Source organism: Oncorhynchus masou, unplaced genomic scaffold (assembly GCF_036934945.1).
Source record: "Oncorhynchus masou masou isolate Uvic2021 unplaced genomic scaffold, UVic_Omas_1.1 unplaced_scaffold_40___fragment_2___debris, whole genome shotgun sequence".
Lineage (NCBI taxonomy): Eukaryota > Metazoa > Chordata > Actinopteri > Salmoniformes > Salmonidae > Oncorhynchus > Oncorhynchus masou.
In genome coordinates this window covers 22,879-50,000 of record NW_027016686.1, presented here as the reverse complement: position 1 = coordinate 50,000, position 27,122 = coordinate 22,879, and the positions used below count along the sequence as shown (strand labels likewise).

The 27,122-nt window shown below is 47.5% G+C and overlaps 1 pseudogene; it reads right to left on the bottom strand.

The window, feature by feature from the left end:
- Positions 1-13,694: 13,694 nt before the first annotated feature.
- LOC135539030 (alanine--tRNA ligase, cytoplasmic-like) lies at positions 13,695-19,459 on the bottom strand (annotated as a pseudogene).
- Between the last annotated feature and the right edge of the window lie 7,663 nt (positions 19,460-27,122).

Genomic DNA, 27,122 nt, shown 5'->3' with positions numbered 1-27,122 from the left:
CGCTAACATACTTTCACATAAACACCCAATACAGACATGTCTCTCTGCCAGTCTCTCTGCCTGTTCTAAAACATTATCTTGTATTCCAGGTGAATGTGTTTGGCTTTGGCGCTGACAGTCGAGGCAACTGGCACCACTATTGGGAGCAGAACCGCTACTCTGGAGAGTTCCGGAAAACAGGGGTGCATGATGCAGATTATGAGGCCCTGATCATTGACTCGCTGGTTAAGGCTGGCAAGATCACCATCTTCCCAGGAAAGTGACGAGGGCTGAAGGTGTGGTGGGCTGGACAGGTTTACAGGAACACTAGAACACCCATCACCACAAGGCTTTTTGATGTTGTCACCTGCTTCTTTGTGCTTTGCATAGAGAGGGATCCAAAACAGTACATTATACAATGCCTGCTAATCATGTTCCCATTGTGGTAAGATGATGGTGGTTTTGAGTCGAACTACATGTGATTACACTCTGCCCCCAACAGGCCTACTACCTCCATAGAAACGACAGAACTAGAGGGGGCAGATAAGTCTGGCCTAGCCACTGTATGGACCTGTGAACCAGTCCCATCCACGATCCCCCCTCTTGCTCAGCCATTGGGGGTTGAGTCATCACACGCCTTGGGGGTCTCAGGCCCAGAGACTCAGTCCCCTCCCACTTTGTCGCCCCCCACCGTAAATACCATGACAACCAGTGACGGTCACTGAGCTATCCCTGCCATGTCCACACCCACCTGCAGAGCTGCTGCTAAAGCCCTCTCGCTAGCCACACCTGCATGGTGCTAGGAGCAATAGGTAGTTGAGGTTTACATGCTTTCAAGCCCAGAGGCTACTTCAAAATAAGAGTTCCTGTTGTAATTACATGACTATCATCTTGAAGGTATGTATAGCCCACAGGGATTTGACAATATATACGGTATTAACCGTTTTATTTGTGTTAACCATTTGAAGTGACTAATCATACTGCTGATTAGATTAATTGGGGAGAGGCCTACGCACAGTCAACAACACAAGCTGATATACAGATAAGACTAAAACCACTCACTCATTCACATATACAGTGGGGCAAAAAAGTATTTAGTCAGCCACCAATTGTGCAAGTTCTCCCACTTAAAAAGATGAGAGAGGCCTGTAATTTTCATCATAGGTACACTTCAACTATGACAGACAAAATCTAGAAAATCACATTGTAGGATTTTTAATGAATTTATTTGCAAATTATGGTGGAAAATAAGTATTTGGTCAATAACAAAAGTTTATCTCAATACTTTGTTATATACCCTTTGTTGGCAATGACAGAGGTCAAACGTTTTCTGTAAGTCTTCACAAGGTTTTCACACACTGTTGCTGTTTTTTTGGCCCATTCCTCCATGCAGATCTCCTCTAGAGCAGTGATGTTTTGGGGCTGTTGCTGGGCAACACGGACTTTCAACTCCCTCCAAAGATTTTCTATGGGGTTGAGATCTGGAAACTGGCTAGGCCACTCCAGGACCTTGAAATGCTTCTTACGAAGCCACTCCTTCGTTGCCCTGGCGGTGTGTTTGGGATCATTGTAGTGCTGAAAGACCCAGCCACGTTTCATCTTCAATGCCCTTGCTGATGGAAGGAGGTTTTCACTCAAAATCTCACGATACATGGCCCCATTCATTCTTTCCTTTACACGGATCAGTTGTCCTGGTCCCTTTGCAGAAAAACAGCCCAAAGCATGATGTTTCCACCCCCATGCTTCACAGTAGGTATGGTGTTCTTTGGATGCAACTCAGCATTCTTTGTCCTCCAAACACGACTAGTTGAGTTTTTACCAAAAAGTTATATTTTGGTTCCATCTGACCATATGACATTCTCCCAATCTTCTTCTGGATCATCCAAATGCTCTCTAGCAAACTTCAGACAGGCCTGGACATGTACTGGCTTAAGCAGGGGGACACGACTGGCACTGCAGGATTTGAGTCCCTGGCGGCGTAGTGTGTTACTGATGGTAGGCTTTGTTACTTTGGTACCAGCTCTCTGCAGGTCATTCACTAGGTCCCCCCGTGTGGTTCTGGGATTTTTGCTCGTCGTTCTTGTGATAATTTTGACCCCACTGGGTGAGATCTTGCGTGGAGCCCCAGATCGAGGGAGATTATCAGTGGTCTTGTATGTCTTCCATTTCCTAATAATTGCTCCCACAGTTGATTTCTTCAAACCAAGCTGCTTACCTATTCCAGATTCAGTCTTCCCAGCCTGGTGCAGGTCTGGTGTCCTTTGACAGCTCTTTGGTCTTGGCCATAGTGGAGTTTGTAGTTTGACTGTTTGAGGTTGTGGACAGGTGTCTTTTATACTGATAACAAGTTCAAAAAGGTGCCATTAATACAGGTAACGAGTGGAGGACAGAGGAGCCTCTTAAAGAAGAAGTTACAGGTCTGTGAGAGCCAGAAATCTTGCTTGTTTGTTGGTGACCAAATACTTATTTTCCACCATAATTTGCAAATAAATTCATTAAAAATCCTACAATATGATTTTCTGGATTGTTTTTTTCTCATTTTGTCTGTCATAGTTGAAGTGTACCTATGATGAAAATTACAGGCCTCTCTCGTCTTTTTCAGTGGGAGAACTTGCACAATTGGTGGCTGACTAAATACTTTTTTTGCCCCACTGTATATACTGTACAGTGTCTTCAGAAAGTATTGCAGCCTGAATTCAAAATGGATTTTTTTTAAATTTCACCAATCTACACACAATAGCCCATAATGACAAGGTGAAAACGTGTTTTTAGATATTTTTTCAAATTAATTGTAAATGAAATAGAAATATCTCATTTACATAAGTATTCACACCCCTGAGTCAATACATGTTAGAATCACCTTTTGCAGGGATTACAGCTGTGAGTCTTTCTGGGTATGTCTCGATAAGAGTTTTATGCATCTGTATTGTACAATATTTGCACATTAATATTTTTTAAATTCTTCAAGCTCTGTCAAGTTGCTTGTTGATCATAGCTAGACAGCCATTTTTAAGTCTTGCCATAGATTTTCAAGCCGATTTAAGTCAAAACTGTAACTACGGAACATTCAATGTCGTCTTGGTAAGAAACTCCAGTGTATATTTGGCCTTGTGTTTTAGGTTATTTGAAAATATATATTTAACCATTATTTAACTAGGCAAGTCAGTTAAGAACAAATTCCTACCCCAGATGACACTGGGTCAATTGGGTTCCGCCCCTATGGGACTCCCAATCACGGCCAGGTGTGATACAGACTGGATCTGAACCAGGGACTGTTGCAACACATCTTGCACTGAGATGCAGTGCCTTAGACCGCTGTGCCACTCACGCAGCCATGTTATTGTCCTGCTGAAAGGTGAATTTGTCCCAGTGTCTTTTGGAAAGCAGACTGAACCAGTTTTTTTCTATAGGATTTTGCCTGTGCTTTGCTCTATTCTGTTTCTTTTCATCCTAAAATCTCCCTAGTCCTTGCTGATAACAAGCAAACCTATGACATGATGCAGCCACCACTATGCTTGAAAATATGAAGAGTGGTGCTCAGTGACGTGTTGGATTTGCTCGAAACATAATACTTTGTATTCAGGACAAAAAGGGAATTGCTTTGCCAAATTCTTTTCAGGATTACGTCAGTGCCTTGTTGTAAACAGGGTGCATGTTTTGGGACATTCTGTACAGGATTCCTTCTTTTCACTCTGTCATTTAGGTTCGTATTGTAGAGTAACTACAATGTTGTTGCTCCATCCTCAGTTTTCTCCTGTCACAGCCATTAAACTCTGTAACTAGCCTCATGGTGAGATCCCTGAGTGGTTTCCTTCCTCTCCGGAAACTGAGTTAGGAAGGACGCTTGTATCTTTGTAGTGACTGGGTGTATTGATACACCATCCAAAGTATAATTAATAACTTCACCACAAAGGGATTTTCAATGCCTTTTCTTTCTTTTATTTTTTACCCATCTACCAATAGGTGCCCTTGCATTGGAAAACCTCCATGGTCTTTATGGTTGAATCTTTTTTTAAATTCATTCCTCAACTGAGGTACCTTACAGATACTTGTATGTGTGGGGTACAGAGATGAGGTAGTCGCTCAAACATCATGTTAAACAGTATTATTACAGACAGAGTCCATGCAACTTCCTGTATTATGTGACTTGTTAGGCACATTTTAACTTCTGAACTTATTCAAACGTGCCATAACAAAGAGGTTGTATACTTATTGACTCAAAACATTTCAGCTTTACATTTTTTATTAATTTCTAAAATTATCAGAAAACGCCATTCCACTTTTATATTTTGGGGTATTTATTGTGTTTAGGCCAGTGACAAAAAATCCAAATGTAATTCATTTTAAATTCAGCCTGTAACATAACAAACTGGAAAAAGTCCAGGGGTGTGAATACTTTCTGAAGGTACATACACACTCTCCCACACATACACGGGTACACACACCCTCTCCCACACATACACGGGGACATACACCCTCTCCCACACATACAGGGGTACATACACCCTCTCCCACACATACACGGGGACATACACCCTCTCCCACACATACACGGGTACATACACCCTCTCCCACACATACACAGGTACATACACACTCTCCCACACATACAGGGGTACATACACCCTCTCCCACACATACAGGGGTACATACACCCTCTCCCACACATACACGGGGACATACACCCTCTCCCACACATACACGGGTACATACACCCTCTCCCACACATACAGGGGTACATACACCCTCTCCCACACATACACAGGTACATACACCCTCTCCCACACATACACGGGTACATACACCTCTCCCACACATACAGGGGTACATACACCCTCTCCCACACATACAGGGGTACATACACCCTCTCCCACACATACACGGGGGACATACACCCTCTCCCACACATACAGGGGGACATACACCCTCTCCCACACATACACGGGGGGTACATACACCCTCTCCCACACATACACGGGTACATACACCCTCTCCCACACATACACCCTCTCCCACACATACAGGGGACATACACCCTCTCCCACACATACACGGGTACATACACCCTCTCCCACACATACACGGGGACATGCACCCTCTCCCACACATACAGGGGTACATACACCCTCTCCCACACATACACGGGTACACGCACCCTCTCCCACACATACACGGGTACACACACCCTCTCCCACACATACACGGGTACACACACACTCTCCCACACATACACGGGTACACACACACTCTCCCACACATACACGGGGACACACACACTCTCCCACACATACACGGGGACACACACACATACTCCCCCACACATACACGGGGACACACACACTCTCCCACACATACACGTGTACACACACACTCTCCCACACATACACGGGTACACACACACTCTCCCACACATACACGTGTACACACACACTCTCCCACACATACACGGGTACACACACACTCTCCCACACATACACGGGTACACACACACTCTCCCACACATACACGGGTACACACACACTCTCTCACACATACACGGGTACACACACACTCTCCCACACATACACGGGTACACACACACTCTCCCACACATACACGGGTACACACACACTCTCCCACACATACACGGGTACACACACACTCTCCCACACATACACGGGTACACACAATGTTCTTGGTAAATTCAAGGTATTACCACTAAGAATAAGACTGAGTAAAAAGAGCCCTTACTAAGATGGCCTGCTGCCTCCTTCTGCCTGTTAAGGGATACTGCATCATACTGAAGCCCAGACATTATGCATGCATAGGGCAAACTGAAGGCTGCCTCTTCTGTGTATAATGATGACCACTTGATAGCTGAGAGTAATATGGCTTAACATAACTAAACCGACTGCTAGTAAGAGTTTAGGAACTCTGGAAAAAAATCTAACATTAGTCCTGGCTGCAGTAGTTATTAGCCAAATGTGAGGGCTGGCACAATTACCATATAACCGTGTAACGGACGGTTATGGATGGAGACCATCGTGAAACTAAAATAACCCTCATCACCGTTTTTCACACATTGTGTGTGGAAAGAATAGCTGACTGAAGACGTGTCGGCCGGTTGACCGCGGTCATTTGGCTGACCAATAGCCGTCATCCAAAATTCCATGACCATCCCAGCCATTGTTGTGCATGAGTGTGTGTGTGAGCGAGAGCTGAAGAAAGAAATGTGATTCTCTTAGTTTGATTTTCAGGAAGAGCCCTCATAACAAAGACCCATATCAATTATTTACAGCCATGTGACAACACACACGTCCATGCTTGCGTGCCTTTTCCCATTGTTGGACATACGGTACCTTTCCTGTCGTGCACCATAAACCTCAGCTACAGTACAGTGCTATATTTAAGTTTTGGTAGTCATGCACATTCACACACCTACTACAAATACCTGCATGTGCTATTCAAATCTTACTGTTTGTTAGTCATGTCTCTTACACATGCACATTCTGAGGGATTCAAATGTCTTCTTTCCCCTGATTTAGACCACACACACGTACATTATACACACTCCCTGGTCTCGGCTTGGCTGAGAGCTGTGCCTTCTGGACCCACACACATGTTTCACTCTGCCTTTCTCTAGGAGCCATGTAGAAAGGCTTTCTTTATGTTACTTTTTATACAGAACACATTACCTTGACATGAACTCTATCTGTGACGACTAGTTTTGGGTGATATGACAATGGCTGAATGAATTTGCTGTGCTCAATCTGTGTTTTGCCGTTGTCGGTGAGCTAACGTGTTCCAAAATGACAGCCAATGGCGATGTATCTAGTGCTTAAAACACATCTCCACCCTGTTTCACATGGAAAGTCTCTAAATATTCCCACCACTTTTCTGGGTGGTGCTGTCCGTGCCAGAAATAGAATGTGCAATACTTCACCAAAGAGTATCAAACATAATTAACATTGTTCTAATGACTTCCATATCTTTAATTCCATTACTCCCTGTCACTTTTGTAACTCTATAAATGTTTATTCAACAGTATATAAGGCCCATATGTAATGTATCAATAAAGCTAGCCCACTGATGCTTAACGCCACGTCCTCGCTCAACTTGCATCATTCTGTCTTCACATAGTAAGGACACAGCATTTCCCCTATTATGTTGTTCAATTGCAGTGTACCTTCTGGGAAATTGACTGTGTGAAAGGTGAGATCCCTTTCTACTCTGCTGTCCCCGAGTGTATTGTTGGATAATGGATTGTTTTTTTAAATGTATTTTGAGTTTATTGGTTCTGGTTTGTAGCGTTACCTAAATGGTTACTTATGACACATACTGTATCCATTCTGTTGCATTGTTTTGGTGGTCTGCATCTCCAGCTCTTCATTAGAGTTCTCTTGTGCACAACAACAGTATTCACCGACAACAGTGTACATAGTGTTACTATCGTATTACTACTATTACCAATAGTATCCTCATTGGTGTTATGCCTATCATTGGGTCAGTCAGTACTGCATCTCTATTTTAAAACTCGATCTATATGACGGACTGTTTTTATCATATGCTATTGTAAAATAAAAACAAAATGAAACAAATGTGGCTTTCTGGATCTTTTCTTAAGTGGGGTAGTAGGAGCAGCGACAACATCTGCCCTGTACTAAAGCTTGACATCTTTACCTAGCATCTGACTGACCAGTCAAACAGGTCATCTTACAGTACCATTGCCCATAAACTACAGGAGAAGAGATCTAACTACTAGTATTCGTGGAAAGAATGCAACAGAAATCAAGCGTTACCAGTATTTTCATTCCACAACATGGAATGCATCAGACATGGACCAATCACAATGCATTCCTAGGAAGTGGCAATAAAATGCATTTCACAGATTTGACAATGTCATGTCATCCACTTAATTAATTGACAATTATTTATTGGACACTACATATGAAAGAGACAACAAGACTGTTACAAAGCTAGCGGCACTGACAGATGCTAAGGTTGCTTCTGCCTTTCATGGCTACTGTAGTAGGTGTCAATCTACATTACAATCTCCCCACAGTCAGGGCAGGGAAGTGAGACACAAACACAATGCAGCATTGTGAAGAAGGCGCAGCAGCGCCTCTTCAACCTCAGGAGGCTGAAGAAATTCGGCTTGTCACCAAAAGCACTCACAAACTTCTACAGATGCACAATCAAGAGCATCCTGGCGGGCTGTATCACCGCCTGGTACGGCAACTGCTCCGCCCTCAACCGTAAGGCTCTCCAGAGGGTAGTGAGGTCTGCACAACGCATCACCGGGGGCAAACTACCTGCCCTCCAGGACACCTACACCACCCGATGTTACAGGAAGGCCATAAAGATCATCAAGGACATCAACCACCCGAGCCACTGCCTGTCCACCCCGCTATCATCCAGAAGGCGAGGTCAGTACAGGTGCATCAAAGCTGGGACCGAGAGACTGAAAAACAGCTTCTATCTCAAGGCCATCAGACTGTTAAACAGCCACCACTAACATTGAGTGGCTGCTGCCAACACACTGACACTGACTCAACTCCAGCCACTTTAATAATGGGAATTGATGGGAAATGATGTAAATATATCACTAGCCACTTTAAACAATTACATTTCATTTTACATTTAAGTCATTTAGCAGACGCTCTTATCCAGAGCGACTTACAAATTGGTGAATTCACCTTCTGACATCCAGTGGAACAGCCACTTTACAATAGTGCATCTAAATCATTTAAGGGGGGGTGAGAAGGATTACTTATCCTATCCTAGGTATTCCTTGAAGAGGTGGGGTTTCAGGTGTCTCCGGAAGGTGGTGATTGACTCCGCTGTCCTGGCGTCGTGAGGGAGTTTGTTCCACCATTGGGGGGCCAGAGCAGCGAACAGTTTTGACTGGGCTGAGCGGGAACTGTACTTCCTCAGTGGTAGGGAGGCGAGCAGGCCAGAGGTGGATGAACGCAGTGCCCTTGTTTGGGTGTAGGGCCTGATCAGAGCCTGGAGGTACTGCGGTGCCGTTCCCCTCACAGCTCCGTAGGCAAGCACCATGGTCTTGTAGCGGATGCGAGCTTCAACTGGAAGCCAGTGGAGGGAGCGGAGGAGCGGGGTGACGTGAGAGAACTTGGAAAGGTTGAACACCAGACGGGCTGCGGCGTTCTGGATGAGTTGTAGGGGTTTAATGGCACAGGCAGGGAGCCCAGCCAACAGCAAGTTGCAGTAATCCAGACTGGAGATGACAAGTGCCTGGATTAGGACCTGCGCCGCTTCCTGTGTGAGGCAGGGTCATACTCTGCGGATGTTGTAGAGCATGACCCTACAGGAACGGGCCACCGCCATGATGTTGGTTGAGAACGACAGGGTGTTGTCCAGGATCACGCCAAGGTTCTTAGCGCTCTGGGAGGAGGACACAATGGAGTTGTCAACCGTGATGGCGAGATCATGGAACGGGCAGTCCTTCCCCGGGAGGAAGAGCAGCTCCGTCTTGCCGAGGTTCAGCTTGAGGTGGTGATCCGTCATCCACACTGATATGTCTGCCAGACATGCAGAGATGTGATTCGCCACCTGGTCATCAGAAGGGGGAAAGGAGAAGATTAATTGTGTGTCGTCTGCATAGCAATGATAGGAGAGACCATGTGAGGTTATGACAGAGCCAAGTGACTTGGTGTATAGCGAGAATAGGAGAGGGCCTAGAACAGAGCCCTGGGGGACACCAGTGGTGAGAGCGCGTGGCGAGGAGACAGATTCTCGCCACGCCACCTGGTAGGAGCGACCTGTCAGGTAGGTCGCAATCCAAGCATGGGCCGCGCCGGAGATGCCCAACTCGGAGAGGGTGGAGAGGAGGATCTGATGGTTCACAGTATCGAAGGCAGCCGATAGGTCTAGAAGGATGAGAGCAGAGGAGAGAGAGTTAGCTAGTCTTGAAACCTGACTGATTTGGATCAAGAAGGTCATTCTGAGAGAGATAGCGGGAGAGCTGGCCAAGGACGGCACGTTCAAGAGTTTTGGAGAGAAAAGAAAGAAGGGATACTGGTCTGTAGTTGTTGACATCGGAGGGATCGAGTGTAGGTTTTTTCAGAAGGGGTGCAACTCTCGCTCTCTTGAAGACGGAAGGGACGTAGCCAGCGGTCAGGGATGAGTTGATGAGCGAGGTGAGGTAAGGGAGAAGGTCTCCGGAAATGGTCTGGAAAAGAGAGGAGGGGATAGGGTCAAGCGGGCAGGTTGTTGGGCGGCCGGCCGTCACAAGAAGCGAGATTTCATCTGGAGAGAGAGGGGAGAAAGAGGTTAGAGCACAGGGTAGGGCAGTGTGAGCAGAACCAGCGGTGTCGTTTGACTTAGCAAACGAGGATCGGATGTCGTCGACCTTCTTTTCAAAATGGTTGACGAAGTCATCTGCAGAGAGGGAGGAGGGGGAGGGGGGAGGAGGATTCAGGAGGGAGGAGAAGGTGGCAAAGAGCTTCCTAGGGTTAGAGGCAGATGCTTGGAATTTAGAGTGGTAGAAAGTGGCTTTAGCAGCAGAGACAGAGGAGGGAAATGTAGAGAGGAGGGAGTGAAAGGATGCCAGGTCCGCAGGGAGGCGAGTTTTCCTCCATTTCCGCTCGGCTGCCCGGAGCTCTGTTCTGTGAGCTCGCAATGAGTCGTCGAGCCACGGAGCGGGAGGGGAGGACCGAGCCGGCCTGGAGGATGGGGGACATAAAGAGTCAAAGGATGCAGAAAGGGAAGAGAGGAGGGTTGAGGAGGCAGAATCAGGAGATAGGTTGGAGAAGGTATGAGCAGAGGGAAGAGATGATAGGATGGAAGAGGAGAGAGTAGCGGGGGAGAGAGAGCGAAGGTTGGGACGGCGCGATACCATCCGAGTAGGGGCAGCGTGGGAAGTGTTGGATGAGAGCGAGAGGGAAAAGGATACAAGGTAGTGGTCGGAGACTTGGAGGGGAGTTGCAATGAGGTTAGTGGAAGAACAGCATCTAGTAAAGATGAGGTCGAGCATATTGCCTGCCTTGTGAGTAGGGGGGGAAGGTGAGAGGGTGAGGTCAAAAGAGGAGAGGAGTGGAAAGAAGGAGGCAGAGAGGAATGAGTCAAAGGTAGACGTGGGGAGGTTAAAGTCGCCCAGGACTGTGAGAGGTGAGCCGTCCTCAGGAAAGGAGCTTATCAAGGCATCAAGCTCATTGATGAACTCTCCGAGGGAACCTGGAGGGCGATAAATGATAAGGATGTTAAGCTTGAAAGGGCTGGTAACTGTGACAGCATGGAATTCAAAGGAGGCGATAGACAGATGGGTAAGGGGAGAAAGAGAGAATGACCACTTGGGAGAGATGAGGATCCCGGTGCCACCACCCCGCTGACCAGAAGCTCTCGGGGTGTGCGAGAACACGTGGGCGGACGAAGAGAGAGCAGTAGGAGTAGCAGTGTTATCTGTGGTGATCCATGTTTCCGTCAGTGCCAAGAAGTCGAGGGACTGGAGGGAGGCATAGGCTGAGATGAACTCTGCCTTGTTGGCCGCAGATCGGCAGTTCCAGAGGCTACCGGAGACCTGGAACTCCACGTGGGTCGTGCGCGCTGGGACCACCAGATTAGGGTGGCCGCGGCCACGTGGTGTGGAGCGTTTGTATGGTCTGTGCAGAGAGGAGAGAACAGGGATAGATAGACACATAGTTGACAGGCTACAGAAGAGGCTACGCTAATGCAAAGGAGATTGGTATGACAAGTGGACTACACGTCTCGAATGTTCAGAAAGTTAAGCTTACGTAGCAAGAATCTTATTGACTAAAATGATTGAAATGATACAGTACTGCTGGAGTAGGCTAGCTGGCAGTGGCTGCGTTGTTGACTTTGTAGGCTAGCTGGCAGTGGCTGCGATGTTGACACTACACTAATCAAGTCGTTCCGTCGAGTGTAATAGTTTCTACAGTGCTGCTATTCGGGGCTAGCTGGCTAGCTAGCAGTGTTGATTGCGTTACGTTACGTTAAAAGAACGACAATAGCTGGCTAGCTAACCTAGAAAATCGCTCTAGACTACACAATTGTCTTAGATACAAAGACGGCTATGTAGCTAGCTAGCTACGATCAAACAAATCAAACCGTTGTACTGTAATGAAGTGAAATGAAGATGTGATACTACCTGTGGAGCGAAGCGGAATGTTGACCGGGTAGTTGAAGTTCTATTCGGTAGAGGTTGGCTAGCTGTTGGCTAGCTAGCTAGCAGCATCTCCTACGTTAAGGACGACAAATAGCTGGCTAGCTAACCTCGGTAAATTAAGATAATCACTCTAAGTCTACACACTCTAAACTACACAATTATCTTGGATACGAAGACAGCAAAGACAACTATGTAGCTAGCTAACACTACACTAATCGAGTCGTTCAGTTGAGTGTAATAGTTTCTACAGTGCTGGTAGACAGTGGACGTTAGCTAGCTGCTTAGCTAGCTGCTGGGCAGATAGCAGTGTAGACTACGTTAGGACGACGAAATACGATAATTACGCAATTATCTTTGATACAAAGACGGCTATGTAGCTAGCTAAGAAAAAATTGCTAAGATTAGACAAATCAAACCGTTGTACTATAATGAAATGTAATGAAAATGTAATGAAAAGTTATACTACCTGCGGACCGAAGTGTAGATGCGACCGCTCGCTCCAACCCGGAACCGGAAAGCCTTACCCTACATTATTCATCTCATATGCATACGTATATACTGTACTCTATATCATCGACTGCATCCTTATGTAATACATGTATCACTAGCCACTTTAACTATGCCACTTTGTTTACATACTCATCTCATATGTATATACTGTACTCGATACCATCTTCTGTATCTTGCCTATGCTGCTCTGTACCATCACTCATTCATATATCCTTATGTACATATTCTTTATCCCCTTACACTGTGTATAAGACAGTAGTTTAGGAATTGTTAGTTAGATTACTTACATTTACATTACATTTAAGTCATTTAGCAGACGCTCTTATCCAGAGCGACTTACAAATTGGTGAATTCACCTTCTGACATCCAGTAGAACAGCCACTTACAATAGTGCATCTAAATCATTTAAGGGGGGGGGGGGGTGAGAAGGATTACTTATCCTATCCTAGGTATTCCTTGAAGAGGTGGGGTTTCAGGTGTCTCCGGTTATTACTGTTGGTTATTACTGCATTGTCGGAACTAGAAGCACAAGCATTTCGCTACACTCGCATTAACATCTGCTAACCATGTGTATGTGACAAATAAAATTTGATTTAATTTGATATCAACCCCTCTTAGCCTAGACCTGGCCCCCCGCGCTCTCTCACCCTCTTCTGGACATCAGCCTTGTTGGAATGGTCCAGGTCATCCATGGTCTTCTTCATTCCCTTCAAAGCCTCCCTCATCTCATCTTTCTCCCACTGGGAGATCACCGCTATGCCCAGAGACTGCAACAACACAGTGACTTGGTAATACGTGCTTGAAAACATTGCATTCTGTGAGGAGGAGAAAATAATGACAGGCATCTTGGGGTGACATATTGTATAACAGTAAAATGGAGATAGGCGGAATGTTAAGGTGCAATGGTGTTGTTTGCCAAAGAAGAAGCAAAGCAGCCCAGGAATGCGAAAATTAAACAATAGACAAAAGGCCTGAGATCAATAACACCGGAAACCATAGATCTGTGTAAATACAAACTTGATAAAACAGAAAATAACATACCCCTACTCATACTTTCAGTGGCCTATGACCTCTCACCTTGGCGTCATTCATCAATCTTCTCTGTGCGTCGCACCGCTCCTGTGCACAGAGCAACCTTGGCGGTGAAGTCAAAGTGCAGGTGGTCAGGAGCCACCAGGGAGCCACGCTGGTCAGCCTCTCCCAGGAACCCCCTCAGGGTAAAGTTCAGGATGTGGGTGGCAGTGTGGTTACTCATGATGGGCCTATGACCAGCCTGGGAAAGAGGCGATGGAGGGTGGACAAAAGAGAGACATGTAATGAATTTCTTTCAATACCAAGTCAGTTGAGAAAATATCTCAAAACTGAGTTATAAAATGTACCTTTGAGTGATGTATTACCTCGTACACGTGCAGGATGACGCAGTCACCCACCTCCAGAGTGCCACAAACCGTTCCTACAAGCAGCACGTATCCACCATGAACCTGAGTGTTCTTCACTGTGAACTCCATCCTCTGAGGAAGGGAGTAAAATGTGGTGTGATATGGACCTCTCCTCACTGTGGCTTGACCTTACATTGTTTCAAAGGTTTGATATGCTTGATACAATAACGGCCATAGTTTGATTGTCCTGTCCTTACGTCATCTCCAGCGTCGTCCTTCCTCAAATCAAAATCAAATCAAATTTTATTTGTCACATACACACATGGTGAGTCGTACTTGGGTGAGTCGTCCGCACTGTAGCTGTACTTGGGTGAGTCGTCCGCACTGTAGCTGTACTTGGGTGAGTCGTCCGCACTGTAGCTGTACTTGGGTGAGTCGTCCGCACTGTAGCTGTACTTGGGTGAGTCGTCTTTGATTGTCCTGTCCTTACGTCATCTCCAGCGTTGTCCTTCCTCAGCATGTAGCCCCGTTAAAGCTGTCCTCCCTGCTCAGCATAGAAGGAGGTATGGTCCAGCAGAACCCCACACTCCTTCCTGTCGTTACCTCATCCACGAAGGCACGCTCCCTTCTCAGAGCCAGCACTGTCCCCACAGCCTGCTCAAACTGCGGGACAACCACAGAAAAATATAAAGAGATTAAAACACTGACACAAGCAAGAAACTGATTTGAATAAATATCAAGCAAACCATCTTTGAGTTGGTGAATGAAATTGAGTTGATTTTGTTTGTGTCCATATTTGCCGCTATCGTCAGCACTGTAGCTGTACTTGGGTGAGTCGTCCGCACTGTAGCTGTACTTGGGTGAGTCGTCAGCACTGTAGCTGTACTTGGGTGAGTCGTCAGCACTGTAGCTGTACTTGGGTGAGTCGTCCGCACTGTAGCTGTACTTGGTTGAGTCGTCAGCACTGTAGCTGTACTTGGGTGAGTCGTCAGCACTGTAGCTGTACTTGGGTGAGTCGTCAGTAGCAGCGATGCCCTGATTGCATAGGTCCTCGGTGGCATAGATGTCCAGCATGATGTGGTCCTCTTCCCCAGAGCCCTTCCCTGGGACATGGAGGAGAAAGCCTTAGCCCAAATCCCCAATCTCAAAATCTATTTCCATTGCAAAAAACCTGCAACTAACTTTACTCTGAAGCTGGATCAGTCATTCGTTATGCTGAAGCATCATACTCATTCTTTAGATAGAAAGCCAACCTGCATGTTTAGCACTGATATCATGTGGCTTTATTGAAGTGATTTTGACCTTCACTCCTATGTGGAAAGGAGCTTTTCAGTATGAATTACCACTGCAATGTGATGGATCTGTAATGTACTGTAAATACTGATTTATCTAATCAGCATAGCAAGGCACTTCTCACTTAATAGTGCAATGCTGACTGAGAAATGCTGACAGAGAGGAAAGCATTCCTGTCTTTGTACATCTGCAAATCAGTACTCAAGACAGGCAAATGCAGAAATTCACATAAACTCCCATGCCAATCCAAGGCTCTATCTTTTCTACTGGTCACCATTTCTCCAACATCCCCCTCTGTAACGTCCACCATCCACCAGCGCAGTGAGATCCACTGGGGAAACCATTTGTGTTATGCAGCAACCAGGTCGTGTCACCTACACAGGGAGAGAAAGAGGAGAGAAACGAGTTCAGAAACATTCTGTTTTGACAACAACTTAAATGTTTCTAATTGATCCCATATTCTAATGTGGCCCTTCAGTACCAGGGATGGTCTTGCTCTCTCCCAGACTCTGGATCTTTCTGTCCAGGATCTTTCGCCCCCTGCTGAGTGTCTTGAGGAACTGCTCCTCCTCCTCATTGACGATATCCTTCACCATGTCATGGCCCTTCTTCAGCTCAGGGAAGTCATCACCTTGGAGAGAGGGACAGCAGAGGAAGACAGGTAAGGGAGGATGACTAAGAGGGAGAGAGAGATATAGATAGTTAATACCATGAAGAGTAGGAGTGGCATGACTGGCAGTGGTGCTTGCCTTCTGGATGGCCTGGAAGTAGGGGATGAACAGGTCTGTGTCATAGTTGGACAAGACGCTCCAGACCCATGCCTTATCAACACTTCATAGGCAGGGGATTCAGCTCTGTCTCAGACTCCCTGGTGAGGAGGGGGAAACAGGTTCAGTGACATCATAATGCTTGTATGTGACTATGTGGGCATCTGCATATGTATTATACAGGACTTGAACTGTATGAACCTGAACAGGAGTAGGGCATCATGTGTGCATACGTTTATTACACATAAGACAGCTTATTGCAAGCCACTTATTTTCCATGTTTTACCTGTTGAACTGGGTGAACACCAGGTTCCAGATCTCCTGCACGTTGGGGTCGTCCATATTGACCAGGCAGGTAGCATCTCTCCCCCCGATACGGTCAAAGTGAATCTCACTGCAGGGCCCACAAGGACCTGTGTCCCCATCTCCCAGAAGTTATCCTTCATGCTGCCTGGCAGAATGCGAGCCTGTCACCCAGAGAGGACACACAGGTAAAACAGGTGAGTCCCAAAGGAGGGAATGACTGTGCTTGTAACCAACAGAGTGCCGTCTTCAGGTTTCAAAAGGGTACCCTACCCTGAGAGTAGAGGTCGACCGATTATGATTTTTTTTAATGCCGATACCGATACCGATTATTGGAGGACCCAAAAAAAAGCTGATACCGGTTATTCAGCCAATCTTTATATATATATTTGTAATAATGACAATTACAACAATACTGAATGAACAATGAACACTTTTATTTGAACTTAATATAACACATAAATAAAATCTATTTAGTCTCAAATAAATAATTAAACATGTTCAATTTGGTTTAAATAATGCAAAAACACATGGTTGGAGTAGAAAGTAAAGGTGCAAGATTTGCCACGTAAAAAAGCTACCGTTTAAGTTCCTTACTCAGAACATATGAAAGCTGGTGGTTCCTTTTAACATGAGTCTTCAATATTGTAGTTATTATAGGAATTATAGGACTATTTCTCTCTATACCATTTGTATTTCATATACCTTGACTATTGGATGATCTTATAGGCACTTTAGTATTGCCAGCCTAATCTCGGGAGTTGATAGCCTTGAAGTCATAAAAAGCGCTGTGCTTCATGCATTGCTAAGAGCTGCTGGCAAATGCAGGAAAGTGCTGTTTGAATTAATGCTTACGTGCCTGCTGCTGCCTGTCACCGCTCAGTCAGACTGCTCTATCAAATATCAAATCATATAGTTAATTATAATAAACACACAGAAATACAAGCCTTTGGTCATTAATATGGTCAAATCCGGAAACTATAATTTCGAAAACAAAACGTTTATTCTTTCAGTGAAATACAGAACTGTTCCATATCTTATCTAAAGGGTCTAAATATTGATGTTACATTGCACAACCTTCAATGTTATGTCATAATTATGTACAATTCTGGCAAATTAATTACGGTCATTGTTAGGAAGAAATGAGCTTCACACAGTTCGCAACGAGCCAGGTGGCCCAAACTGCTGCATATACCCTGACTCTGCTTGCACTGAACACAAGAGGTGACAATTTCCCTAGTTAAAATTGCCTACTAACATGAAATTCTTTTAAAACATTTTTTTTTACATTTTACCCCCTTTTCTCCCCAATTTCGTGGTATCCAATTGTATCTTGTCTCATCGCTACAACTCCCGTACGGGTTCGGGAAGACGAAGGTCGAAAGCCACGCGTCCTCCAATACACAACCCAACCAAGCCACACTGCTTCTTAACACAGCACCATCCAACCCGGAAGTCACCCACATGAATTTCTTTTAACTACATATGCAGGTTTAAAAATATATATACTTGTTTATTGATTTTAAGAAAGGCATTGATGTTTATGGTTAGTTACATTTGTGCAACGATTGTGCTTTATTGGCAAATGCTCTTTTGTTAAATCATCACCTGTTTTGAGAAGTTGAAGTAGGGTGTGATTTGATGATGAATTAAGAGCTTTACACAGTTCACATTGATTATATGCAACATAGATCAAGCTAGTTAACATCTTAATATCATCAACCATGTGTAATTATAACTAGTGATTCTGTGAAGATTGATTGTTTTTTATAAGATAAGTTTAATGCTAGCTAGCAACTACCTTGATCCTTGCAGCCACAAGGTCCTTTTGATGCTGCACTCGTGTAACAGGTGGTCAGCCTGCTACAGTCTCCTTCTGGATTGCAATGTAATTGCCCATAATCGGTATCCAAAAAGGCAGATTACAGATTGTTATGAAAACTTTAAATCGGCCCTAATTGATCGGCCAAGCTGATTAATCGGTCATCCTCTACCTGAGAGACTTATCAACCAACACATAGTGTTACTAACCACATTAACAAGAGTAGAAAGGGGTCAGGATATTTCTATCATTCAGGTAGATTTTGATACCTAATAGCCCTATTAGTTCTGACCAGAATTTCCTACTCGTGAAACTCACTCACGAGAGGTCCAGACAGATCTGTTTACACTACAGATACGGCTCCAGCCCAGCTTCTTCGTGACCCCCGAAGTAGGTGATATACAAGCACTCGATGGGAATCCCAAACTCCTTAGTCAGCAACTCCAGGGCCATGGTACAGGCAAGGTGTTGCAGGGAGAGGAGTCAGCAGGAAAGGAAATGAGAGAAAGCAATTCATCTTTCTAACCCGCATCCACATTGACATCATAACAGGTCAGATGACAACACTATCTAACAAGCGGTTGGTTGGTCTGCCTGGTTTACCTTAAAGTAGTCTCTGAAGGACCAGGAGCCCAGCGTCTCAAAGAAGGTGTGGTGGTACACGTCCTTGCCCAAATCATCCAAGTCACTGTGCTAACCCCCAGTGCAGATGCACTTCTGTGTGTACCACCACACCTTCTTTGCTAATATGGGTGGTTGTTAATGGGGCAATTGATGGCTACAACCATCAAACTAGTAGTAGTACTTTAAAGGATCATATAAACAAAAAAAGCTGATTCATGTAATAAACGTATCGTATTTATAATTCAGGCAAATGATCGCGAAAGGATCTTTCTCCACATCGCCCAGCTCAAGTAGGCAGGTGTGAACCCTCCACCTAATAAGCTTAAGTTCCAATTAAAATGTTATTGATCCTTGCTTCCATTGCAAATGCTGAAGCAATATATTGCCATCAATTTGGAACTGAAAAAATGGCCCTACACAACATTAATCTGCTTCTGGCAAAATGAGTAAGTTTCATCAAAATTCATGCAAAAACAATGTTACAGCACATCCCTTGTCTGGGCTAATAAAACACCAATGGAATCTTCCTTCCACTAGGACATCCTTGTATAAAAATCATGTTTATGGCCGGTTTGGCCTCGTTCTCAATCTTGAGAAAATACCATCAGGGTCTGTCTCTGCCTTTTGAATAGACCCATTATCGTCACCACTGACTGTTCATGTTTTACAGCTGGCTAGGCAGCTATACATTCATTGAACTCCCTTTGATATTATTAACTTTAATGCAAAACATACAGTTTACATAAACTTAGGTTGGAGTCATTAAAACTTGTTTTTCAACCATTCCACAAATATATTGTTAACAAACTATAGTTTTTCCAAGTCGGTTAGGACATCTACTTTGTGCATGCAAGTAATTTTTCCAGCAATTGTTTACAGACAGATTATTTCACATAGAATTCACTGTATCACAATTCCAGTGGGTCAGAAGTTTACATACACTAAGTTGACTGTGCCTTTAAACAGCTTGGGGAAAAATGGAAGACATCCACAAGTCTGCTTCATCCTTGGGAGCAATTTCTAAATGCCTGAAGGTACCACGTTCATCTGTACAAACAATAATACGCAAGTAGAAACACCATGGGATCTCGCAGTCGTCATACCGCTAAGGAAGGAGACGCGTTCTGTCTCCTCGAGATGAAAGTACATTGGTGCGAAAATTACAAATCAATCCCAGAACAACAGCAAAGGACCTTGTGAAGATGCTGGTAGAAACAGGTACAAAAGTATCTATGTCCACAGTAAAACGAGTCTACATAACCTGAAAGCCCCCCAGCCAGGAAAAAGACACTGCTCAAAAATTGCCATAAAAAAGCCAGACTACGGTTTGCAACTGAACATGGGGACAAATATTGTACTTTTTGGAGAAATGTTCTCTGAACTGATGAAAAAAAAAACTGTTTGGCCATAATGACCATCATTATGTTTGGAGGAAAAGGGGGAGGCTTGCAAACCGAAGAACACCACCCCAACCATGAAGCACGGGGGTGGCAGCATCATATTGTGGGGGTGCTTTGCTGCAGGAGGGACTGGTGCACTTCACAAAATAGATGGCGTCATGAGGAAGGAAAATTATGTGGATATATTAAAGCAACATTTCAAGACATCGGTCAGGAAGTTAAAGCTTGGTCGCAAATGGGTCTTCCAAATGGACAATGACCCCAAGCATACTTCCAAAGTTGTGGCAAAATGGCTTAAGGACAACACAGTCAAGGTATTGGAGTGGCCATCACAAAGCCCTGAGCTCAATCCCATTAAAAATTGGTGGGCAGAACTGAAAAAGTGTGTCCGAGTAAGGAGGCCTACAAACCTGACTCAACTACACCAGCTCTGTCAGAAAGAACGGGCCAAAGTTTACTCAACTTATTGTGGGATGCTCGTGAAAGGCTAACTTAAATGTTTGACCCAAGTTAAACAATGTAAAGGCAATGTTACGAAATACTAATTGAGTGTATGTAAACTTCGGACCCACTGGGAACGTGATGAAAGAAATTAAAGCTTAAATAAATCATTCTCTCTACTATTATTCTGACATTTTACATTCTTAAAATAAATTGGTGATTCTAACTGACGACCTAAAAACAGGGAATTTTTACTAGGATTAAATGTCAGGAATTGTGAAAAACTGAGTTTAAATGTATTTGGCTAAGGTGTATGTAAACTTCCGTCTTCAATTGTAGGTATGCACGTCAGCTTTGACATTGGTTTTGCACATTGGCGTTAAACTAGACATCGGGCCAATGTTGGCATTTATAGCTAATATCGGCCGATTCTGATATGTTCACCTATATAGCGTGCCTCCCTAAATATTATATTTTTTGTGTTGCACCATTATTTTTTTACATAAAAACCATATACCATTTCAGTATCATGTCTTAAGAGTGATGGACAGTGCCATCACCGTGGCCTCCGCAATAGATAAGTCCGTTGAGACAGGCGTAAATCAGACAGGTGTCTTGTGCACCATGAAAAAAAATAATAATAATTGCGACTGTTCAAAAGAGACCAAGCCGGAATTTGAGAAGTCAATTAGAGAAGTGAAAAAATCTTCCTTAGTTGTTCAATTTCTCTAAACTAAAGGCACAACCTAGATTCGAGCCAATGTCTTAAGCAGTTGAACATTTTCATTACTCCAACCACGTGAGTGACAAACGTATTGTAATGACCTGACTAGATCATAAATGAACAATCGTCCAGACAGAGGCTTGAGTTTGCAAATTGACGGTTTATTAAACCAACTTTACACAGGCTACTGTTTGGGCCGTAGCACACGCCAAAAAGATGACAGATAACCCACAAGCCAATCGTGACCTTCTCTTGGGAAGCCCAGACGTAAGAGAGAGAGAATAAAGGCTGAACCTGGTCTTAACTTCCAATGCTCCACCCCCCTGCCCAACCCCCCTCCACACCACTCCGCCAACCACCAGGATGCCCGGCATCAGAACATTCCAGGCATTCCCGTGATTGGCAGATAGCAGGTTGATTGACATGTCGGACTCCGCGAACACCGGGTACTGGTCAGTACAACACAACCACCTCCTAGCCTAACACATAACACACAGCTGTCTGTGCGGGTCGCTACACAGCCCCCCCACCACAAAGTCCCTCGTCCCCGAGGGAACAAACAAAGTCTCTGAAGCAACCCGGAGGTCGCCTTTGCCTGCGTGGCCGTGATGGTCGCAGAGTGCCCCCCTGGGAACCAGGGGATGAAGGCAGGGATATGGGGGACAAGGAAGCGGGAACGGGTAATACAGTCCGTGGCTCTGGGGAACCACGCGGTGACACAGGGGGGGAGACAGGGGGAGTGGGCTGTCTGGAGCCTTGTCTGCGGCACCTGAGGGTGGGTGCCTGGAGAATGTCATTGCCAGAGAGGGGAATTGTGGGGGTTCCTGGGGTTTGGGGAAAAGAGGCCCCTCTGTATGGGGCTAACCTGTCCCGGTGCAGTGCCGCCTTTCTCCCCCTGGGAGGAAGCTGCACCCGGTACACAACCTCCCCTACCCTCTCCAGGACACTGCAGGGTCCCACCCAGTGACTGTCCAACTTGGGGCATCTGCCTTTTTTCCTTAGGGGGCTGTAGACCCAGACCAGCTCCCCAGCCACAAAGTGCCTTCCCCGGGTGTGCACGTCATAGTTCCTTTTCTGCCTCACACCTGCATTCACCAGCTGCTCTCTGGCGAAGGTGTGGGCTGTCTCCAGGCGGTCCTGGAGTCTCCGGGCATACTCCGGCCCCGGAGGAACATGAGGGCTATCCAGGGGCCGACCAAACGCCATCTCCGCAGGGGTGCGGATCTCTCTCCCCAGCATGAGGAGGGCAGGCGTGCAGGAGGTGGAGTCTTGGACAGCGGAGCGGCATGCCATGAGGACCATAGGCAGGTGCTTGTCCCAGTCACGCTGGTGTTTGGAAGAGACTATGGCCAGCTGCTGTCCAAGCGTTTTGTTGAAGTGCTCCACAAGGCCATCACTTTGAGGATGGAGAGGAGTAGTGCGGGTCTTGTGCATACCCAGCCTCTCACACATGGTGGCGAACACACGGGACTCAAAGTTTCTGCCTTGGTCGCTGTGGATGGACTCTGCAGCTCCAAACCTGCTGAACATCCCCGCTGTCAGGGCGTCGACGATGGTCTCTGCCTCCTGGTCAGGCAGAGCATAGGCCTCGGGCCATTTTGTGAAATAGTCCATGGCCGTGAGCACCCAGCGGTTTCCACTGTCTGTGGTGGGGAACGGCCCAACTACATCCACTCCCACCCTCTCCATGGGAGCCCCCACTGGGAACTGTTGGAGCTGAGCATGAGAGCGGCCTGGGGGGCCCTTTCTCGCTGTGCAGTTGTCACAGCGGCGACAAAAGTCCTCCACATCCCTCTTGTGCTGCCCCCAGTAGAAGCCCTGACGGAGACGGCGCAGTGTTTTTGTGACCCCAAAGTGTCCAGTGTCCAGTCCCCCATGAGTACTCTGGAGCACAGCCTCCCGCAATGCTTTTGGGACCACCACCTGCCACCTCTCCTCTCCCGTAGCTGACTCCTTCCATGCCCGCTGTAGCACGCCATCAGCCAGCCGCAGTCTCTCAAACTTCGACCACAACCCTTTGGTCGCGAGTGAGAGCGCTGTCACCTCTTCCCATGGTGGCCTCACCTGCGCCTCTACCCACTGTAGCACTGGCTGTAGGTCTGTGTCCCGTCCCTGCTGCTGCCGCCATTCAGCCACGTCGACAGTCTGCAGCTCGCAGCAGACAGGCCTGCTCGCCCGACACACTGTGGCACAGACACCCTCCTCTGCCCGCAGCTCTCTCTCCCGTCCCTCTCTCCGTTCACAGTGGCGGCAGCCGTCTGCAGTACAGGGCAGACGGGACATGGCGTCGGCGTTGGAGTGGCGTGCCCCTGCCCTGTGCACCACCGTGAAGTCATACGGCTGAAGCTCCTCCAACCAGCGTGCCACCTGCCCCTCTGGCTCTCTGAAAGACATGAGCCACTGGAGAGCAGAGTGGTCAGTCCTTACAGTAAAGGGCAGACCACCCAGGTAGTACTTGAAGTGTTTGACGGAAGCCACAACAGCCAAGAGCTCCCGCCGGGTGACACAGTAGCGGCGCTCATGTTTGTCAAATGTTTTGCTGAAGTACGCCACCACTCTCTCCCCTCTGGCCCCACCTGGGCCAGCACCCCACCCATGCCCACATTGCTCGCGTCTGTGTCCAGGATAAAGGGCAAGGTGAGGTCAGGGGGCGAGCACGGGGCCCCGATCAGTGCACGTTTGAGGGTGTTGAACGCCTCCTCACACTCCACTGTCCAAGTGAAAGCCTTGTCCTTCGGCAGCAGGCGGTTCAGTGGAGCAGCAACGCTTGAGAAGCCCCGTACAAACCTCCTGTAGTACGAGGCCAGGCCCAGGAAGCTCTTCAGCTGACGCTGGTCGGTGGGGGTGGGCCAGTCTCTGACAGCCCCTACCTTGTCCTCCATGGTGCTGATCCCCTCCTTCCCCACTCGGTGGCCCAAGAAGGACACCTCTCTCCTCATGAAGTGGCACTTCTCGGGGTGGAGCTTCAGACCTGCGGCAGCCACCCTCTCCAGCACACGCCGTAGCGCCCCCAGGGCTGACTGGAAGGAGCTGCCATGGGCCAGGATGTCATTGAGGTATACCAGACACTGCTGTCGGGGGATGCCATCCAGCACCCTGTCCATCAAACGCTCAAAAGTAGCTGGAGCGTTGCACAGGCCAAAGCACAGGACCTTGAACTGCCAGTGTCCTCTGTTAGTGGAGAACGCAGTTTTGGCTCTGGCCTCTGGGGAGAGGGGCACCTGCCAGTAGCCACTGCGGAGGTCTAGTGAGGAGAACCAGGAGGACCCTCTAACCAGGTCCAGCGACTCATCGATACGTGGTATGGGGTATGAGTCCTTCCTGGTTACCTCATTCAGCCGCCTGTAGTCCGCACAGAACCTCAGCTTGCCCCCTTCTTCGGAACCATGACGACTGGCGCCGCCTAGGGGCTGTCTGAGGGCTCAATGAAGTCTGCCCGCTGCATCTCCAACACAGCCTTGTCTGCCGCCTCCTGGCGTGCCAGCGGGATACGGCGGGGACGCATCTTGATGGGTCGAGCATCACCTGTGTCGATCTCATGCTGCACCAGATGAGTCTGACCCACCTCTTCCTCACTCAACGCAAAGCTGTCTCTGAATTCAAACAGCAACTGCCACAACCGTTCCTGCTGCTCGGGGTCAAGACCAACACAGTTCCTCCCCCATATCTCCCTCACTGCACAGTGTCCTCTCCTCTCCCATCTGGGGTAGCTGGGCTGGGGGGTTGCGGCCCGGGCTCACAGAGGGCTGTGTCATGGAGGTAGCTGGGGGAATGTAACACACCGCCGTAGGTGACAGGGGGACTGGGAAAAGTCACACACAGCTGTGGGGGAGGGGGCGCAGCCATGAGTCTCTGCTGCTTTAACTGTTGGAGTAAAGGGTTTGTTGGGTTGAGTGAATGTGACATTAGGGGGAGCCATGGTGACTTCCGTCCCTCCCTGGAAGCTCAGTGTGCCCCTATTTAGGTCTAACTGGCAGCCTGTCCTCCTAAGAAAGTCCAACCCCAGGATACAAGGGTCCTGCACAGCCGCCACCCACACAGGATGACGCACAGTCCTGCCCCCTACTGTCAGAGTCATTATTCCCTTCCCTTTCATGGGTGCCAGCTCACCTGTGACTGTGCGCAGCTGCACAGTTGTAGGCTCACACTGAGTCCAACCTGGCACAATATCTGGCCTCACCAGGGTTACTGTGGACCCAGTGTCCACCAGGGCGGAGCAGGGCACCCCCTCGACAGGGACATGACAAAAGTCCCCAACACAGGTCCGGCCCACCACAACAACAGGCTCCATCCGCTTGCCCTCGTCTGCTTCTGGGGGAAGTGGAGCCTTGCTTCCCCGTCTGTGCCGGTGGGCTCCTCCTGAAGATGATGGTGGTTGGGATAGAAAGCCAGGGGTCCGCACTACCCGGTCTATGCGGACCCCGAGCCGTTTCCCTGAGCTCTGGGGGACATGGGGCAATCTCGGCGCAGATGGCCTGGCTGGCCACAACCCCAGCAGACCCTGGGACCAGGGCTTGTGTTTCGTGCCGCCTGTAGCGACACAGCCCGAATGAGTTTTGTCATTTCGGCCACCCAAGCAGGCTTTTCCGGCTCCGGGCTGCTCTGCCCCCAGCTCGCACAGAGGGTGTGTCTCCCTGCACCCCCACCAAAGCCCCAGCTGAAGCCCCAGCCCACACCAGCTCCCTCTCCAAAGCCATCTCCAAGGCTGTCTGCAATGACTCAGGATGAGCCAGCTGGGTCTGTATGCGCAGCTCCGTAGGAGAGAGCGCCCGTATGAACTGGTCCCGTGCTAGCTCGCTCTGCACGGAGGGGGGCATGTGAGCATATGCCCGCCGAGAGAGGCTCTCAATGTCATTAGCTAGCACCCGTAGAGGCTCTCCAGGCTGCCTGCGTCTATTACTCAGTTCGGAGCGCAGTAGCCCGGGCTGTACACACTGTCCATAGCGCCTCCTCAGTGCTCCCACTAAAGCACCATAATCATGCCTGTCCTCGGGGCTAATCAATATCAAACAGGCCAGAGCTTCATCCGTGAGGCATAAAGCCAACTGCAGTGCCCTTTCTTCATCCGACCACCCCCTAAAATGAGCTAACAGTTCAAACTGAGCATGAAAAGCTTCCCAATCCGCCTTACCGGAATACTTCGGGGTCTTAACAGATACGGACGCAGCCGGGAACTGGGCGCCGCCATGTTTGTTTACATCCTGAGCCCCAGATTCCTCGTCACGCCGCGTCGACGTCGCCACTTCGGTCCGCCCACCAGAATCCGCGCGAAATACAGTCGACGAAGCACTCATGCCCGCTTCAGCCGCCATCGCTCTAACGTCCTCCCTCAAGCGGCCTCTGCGCTCCGACGCCCTGGCGATCTCCTCAGACAGAACCCCCGACGCCCATTCACACGCACCTCCTTGGCCATAATCGTCCCCTACCTCCACCTTCACTTTCGGATTCCCTCGACGCATTTTCAATCCCGTTCTCACCTACGGTAGCTAGCCACATAAGTCAGCTAGCTAGCTGGCTAACTTGTATCAACGTTTTTACTTCTGACACCAATGTAATGACCTGACTAGATCATAAATGAACAATTGTCCAGACAGAGGCTTGAGTTTGCGAATTGACGGTTTATTAAACCAACTTTACACAGGCTACTGTTTGGGCCGTAGCACACGCCAAAAAGATGACAGATAACCCACAAGCCAATCGTGACCTTCTCTTGGGAAGCCCAGACGTAAGAGAGAGAGAATAAAGGCTGAACCTGGTCT